The following is a 5,039-nucleotide window of genomic DNA, read 5'->3' on the forward strand; positions in this document are numbered from 1 at the left end:
GAAGTGCAGCTCCCGGCTCCTCCCGCGTGTCCTTCCCCCGGGAGGGTACCTGCCCCGGGAGGGGATGCTCCATCCTGCCCTGGGGGACCCACCTGGGACCAGCTGCACCCCTGGGGCTGCTCTGGGGGGCTCAGCTCATGTCCTGGCATCGCTTTGGGCAGCTCAGTACAGGGAGGTGATCCTGACCCCTTCCCAAGCCATTCCTTCCCCCGGTTGTATCACCACCACATCAGCGTCCAGTGTCACTCTCAGGTCTGGGTTTCCCCATCAGATGTGGGGTACAGGGATCCACTGAGGCTTGGGGTGCAGGAAAAGGAGGAGGACTGGAGTCTGAGGCTGGTGGGGAGCAGGAGCTGGGAACCAGCCACACTTCCAGTGCTTCTGGGAAGCACAGACTCTCAGTAACTCTTTTTCAGGCTTATTCCCTTCTCATCACGGGGAGGGAGGAAGGACAATGAAAGGATGAGGGCCAGGAGTTTGCCAGAAAAAAAGACATTAAAAACACTGATTTTCTTTGCTGTTCTTCTATTCAGTGGGAGCTGAACCAACCTGCTTCCTTTTCACTCTACTCCTCCTTCCATCAGGAGGTGGAGAGGATGGAAATGTTCAGCACAGTGTTTTCACCTCCTGAATGGCTCATCTGTGCTCATCAGACTGGCTTTGTCTGTGGGCTCTGAATTAAGTGTGTCCAGGAAAACACTGTTAATCCCAAAAGCCAGTGCTGGAGGGAAAGCACATCCCTCCCCTCCCTGGTGAACCCACCTGGAGGCAGTTCGGCTGGTACCTGGTGGATGGAAAGGGAGATAAAGCCAAAAGGGGTGGAAATATGGGGAAGTCTAAACCCTGGCACTTGGATTCACACCGATTCATTTGATTTGGGAGGAGTTCTTGGCAGAGCTGCTGGGATTTGTTGGCTGAACAAAGGGCATGGCATGAGAAGCAGAAGAGCTGGTGAGCTCAGCTCGGCTTTGCGAGGGGGAATTAATTCACAAAGTTTGGTTTAACATTCCCAGGAGCCTGAGTGAAGGCTGGAGCTGGTTATTTATTAGCAACCCTTCAAAGGTGAGCCCTGTCTGGTTGTTGCCAGTCATGTCCTGGCAGTGGTGACACCAGTGTGAGACCCCACAGCACGAGGGGAGCCCGGGGTTGGCACTCCGGCTCTGCGGGGCAGACGGGCTCCTCCATCCTGGGAGAATGCCTGGGGTTCTTTGGGATGCAGCCACCCCTCTCCTTGGAGCAAGGCAGGCTGCTGGCTGGAGCTCTACTCGGCTGGGCAATGGTGGCACTGCCAGCTCAGAGCTGGCACCTGCTGAGGGCCGGGGAGAGACGGCGCCTTTGAAATGTAATGAACGGAAAATCAGCCGGAACCTGGAGCTTCGAGAGGGGACTGTGGCCAGAAAAGCAACAACAAAAAGCAAGGAGAGATGAGAGTGGAAAAAAAAGTCCCAACAGCTTAATTTGCCCTTGTGACACAGCTCTGTGTTTCAGGGAACCTGGAAGCTCTGGCCTTGCCAGGGCAGAGCGAAGCCTCTGGCTCTGCCTCGCAGGTCACGTTCATTGAGTAAAATTTCAGGGCACATCTCAGAGGAAGAAAAACAATTTAAAAGGATGAAATAACTGGAAAACACCAAGCACAGAGAGAATAAAAACTCAGTAGTGATCTAAATTGCTTCGGTTTTTATTTGGCTGATAACACCCCCAAACTTCTCCGACCTTTCCCAGCGACGTGGGAGCCGTGTGCTGAGGGTGCGTGTCCCGTGCCCTGTGTCCCATCCTGTGCCATGTATCCCATGCCATGCCATGTCTCCCACACCATGCTCCACTGTGACACTGCCTGAGCCTTTCACACCCCTTTGCAGACCCAGTGGATGCAGCGGGGTGAGAACGATGGGTCACCTTCACGGCCCTGCTGCCACACACGGGACACTCACACCCTCTGAAAAAGCCACGTGCAATGTCTGTGTTGTCCCTGACCAGGCTTCCAATGGGACTGTAGATCCCTGGCCTGCGGGGCAATTTCTGGGGTTGCACTCCTTCCCATCTCCTGCCCACGATCAGGTTGGAAGGTTCAGCACCCAGCCCTTCACCCCTTTCCTGCCACCTCAGACCCCCAGCCAGGCAGAACAGATCAGGCAGGGAAAACAGGCAGGAGCCAGGAAAATCCGCCTGGCACTGTGTGCAGAGCTGGGCTCGGATGCCCTGTGTGCCCCCCACCTCCCCAGTGCCACCCTGTCCCCCAGAGGTGACCACAACTCATCACCCTCAGCCACTGGCGCTGGCGGGTCCCCCCCACCCGTCTGCGCCGCCACGTTCCAGCTCATTAATTTCCCCCGTCAGAGGCTCTGGAGGGAGCTGAGCAACTTGGGTGCCATTTTTCTTCCCGGTTTTCAGCCCCGAGCACATGTGAGAAGAACCACGCGCGGCCCCCCCTCCCCGCCGGCGCGCGGGGCCACGCTGACCCCGCTGCTTTCGGCCCCGCTTTCTAAATAATGCTGAAAATTTGTCACTGGCCCCTGTCATCCCTCAGCCGAGAGCCACTTGAAGGGGACGGGTTGCAGAGCCAAAGCAAACACGGCGCGTGGGACCTACCCCTGGAATGCCAGACCTGCTCGCTGCCCCCACGGCCTGTGCCAGAGCCCATCCGTCCTGGCTGACAGGGCAGCTCCAGAGCAGCCTTGGGAGACGAATGTCCTGGGAAATACCCCGAAAAAATTAATTCTTACATGTTGCCGCCTCCAGAATTAATGAGATAACGTCTTTAGCTCTAATTGGGCAAACGGAAACTCTTTTCCATGGGGAGCTTCGAGTCTGCGTGAGGAGCCATTAATCAGTGGGAGAGTGGGGAGCCTTAGAGCCACATGGGTCTCCCCTGGAACTGTGATGCCCCCAGTGTTGGTGGTTGCCCCCCCAACAGCTGTGGAAAGCCCCATAGGAAGGCTGGAATGCTGCTTGGCCACCCACCTCTGCCATTCCTCTCCTTTTCCCTATCCCCTGGCCTGTGTGGGCACCTTGGGGGCTGCAAATGAGCTTCCTGCCTGCCACTCCCCCATCCCATCATCCCACTATCCCACCGTCCCATCATTGCACCATCCCACCATCGCACTACACCACTATCCCACTATCTCACCACCTGACCAGCCCACCATCCTATCTCCCTCCCCTCCCTCCACCTGCATCACCCCTCCATCCTCCAGCCCAGCCCAGCCTCCCCCCAGTTCCCAATCCCATCCTCAGCATGGCCCCCCAGCCCTGGCCCTCCCCTGGGCAAGAAGCCCTGACTGAATCCTGCCATCCCATCTGGAGCCGATCAGCACCGGCTGACTCGGGATGTCACTGATGGAAACTCCAGTGGTTGGTTTCCAGGGGCTCCTGTCTCTCCCTCCTCACAGAAGCGATAACTGTGGGATGGCCCCTGGTGTCCCCCCACAGGAGCAGCTCTCCAAGGACATCTGGGATGCTCAGAGACTCCCAACAGAGCCCTCCCAGCCCCTTGTCATTGGTGCTGTGGGGTTAATCCAGCTCCTAAACCCTTTGGGATTGGAGGGGTATCACAACCCCGACCCTCCTGGCCCCTCACTGCCCCTCCTGTCCCTCCTCCCCCAGCCTGTGACTCACCCCCACTTTTTTGGGTGCACACACGAGCCCTGAAGGATCGAGGTCTCAGAGATTAAAAGGCACCATTATGGGAGTCAAACATAAATTCTCCTTTTATTAAGCAGAGTAAATGTCATCGGTGAAAAAAAGCAGAGGAGGATGGAGAGAAGAGGAGGATTTCATAGATTTCATTCCAACTTCCCTTTCCTTTCATTCCTGCTCCCGGCACTGGCTCCCTGCAGTTGTTTATTTAAAAGTCCAGTAGGGAAAGCTCTGCTTGTACCTGCTTTCCACAGGGATTTTCTGCACCATTGCCACAGGGAACAGCAGAGAATCATGGAGTAATGGAATCCCAGAATGGTTTGGGTGGAAAGGGACCTTAAAGCGCATCTCATTCCTCCCCTGCCATGGGCAGGGACACCTCCCACTAGCCCAGGTTGCTCCAAGCCCCGTCCAACACGACCTTGAACACTTCCAGGAATACACAGATTCCAGCATATCCAGTGCCAGTTCAGTTTGGCTGGACACTGGGGACTGAAAGCATCGGTCACTCCTCGGGATGGACTGGCAGTGCCCTGGATCTCAATCTGAGGGAATTCCCTGCAGCTCCTGCCCACTTGGCTGCATCCCAAACACTCCTGGCAGTGCAACCAGAGGACCTGCAGTGGGCAGGTGAAAGCCACCAGGTAAAGGCTGAGAGGCCAAATCCCTCCTGGATTCCAGGAATGCCCAGACAGCAGTGGAGTGATGGGGAAAGTAGCGGGATGTGCCATGGGGATGCAGGTATGACTCCATCTCTGCTGCATCCCAGGGCTGGAGCTCCAGGGAAGAGGGAGCTCTGGTTCAAAGGCCAAACCCCAGCAGGTGAGCTGGAAAGTTTCCCATAACGTGATGAGACAGCCCCACATTTGTGTCACATACTCGCCTGGTTTAATTGTCCCGGCACGGCGGCTTTCGCAGAGCCTGGAGCCAGCTCGGAGATCCTCCCAGGCATGACATGCCCAGACAGGACACTCTGCAGCTCTGAATGCTTCCTTGGCTCCATCCATCCCCCTGCGGAGCGCAGGGACCCGGGATGCTCACACATCTCTGCTGGCTCGGCGCAGCCCCGCCGCCGCGGAGGCACCGGAGCTCGGGCTGGGGTTACCCCGCCTTTGTCAGGGCTCGAATCTGGGCACCGAGAGCTCACGGGCAACGCTTTCCCTCCTTTCAGGTTTAATTCTTCTGCCAGGCGCTTGTCTGGGATGTTTTACCCGCACGCGGCAGCAGCAGAGAAACGGGTGAACAAAGAGGCTCCTTTCTTCGCTCCCTGTTATCTGTGCAGCCTCAGGAATGCGGCTGGATTGGAGGCTGCGTTCCCCGGCCGTGCGGGAGTGCACGGGCCGGACCGGCAGAGGAGGCCACAGGGACACTCCTCGAGGAACAGTGGGAACCACTTAGTGCCT

This window comes from Pseudopipra pipra, chromosome 13 (genome assembly GCF_036250125.1).
Source record: "Pseudopipra pipra isolate bDixPip1 chromosome 13, bDixPip1.hap1, whole genome shotgun sequence".
NCBI classification, from domain to species: domain Eukaryota; kingdom Metazoa; phylum Chordata; class Aves; order Passeriformes; family Pipridae; genus Pseudopipra; species Pseudopipra pipra.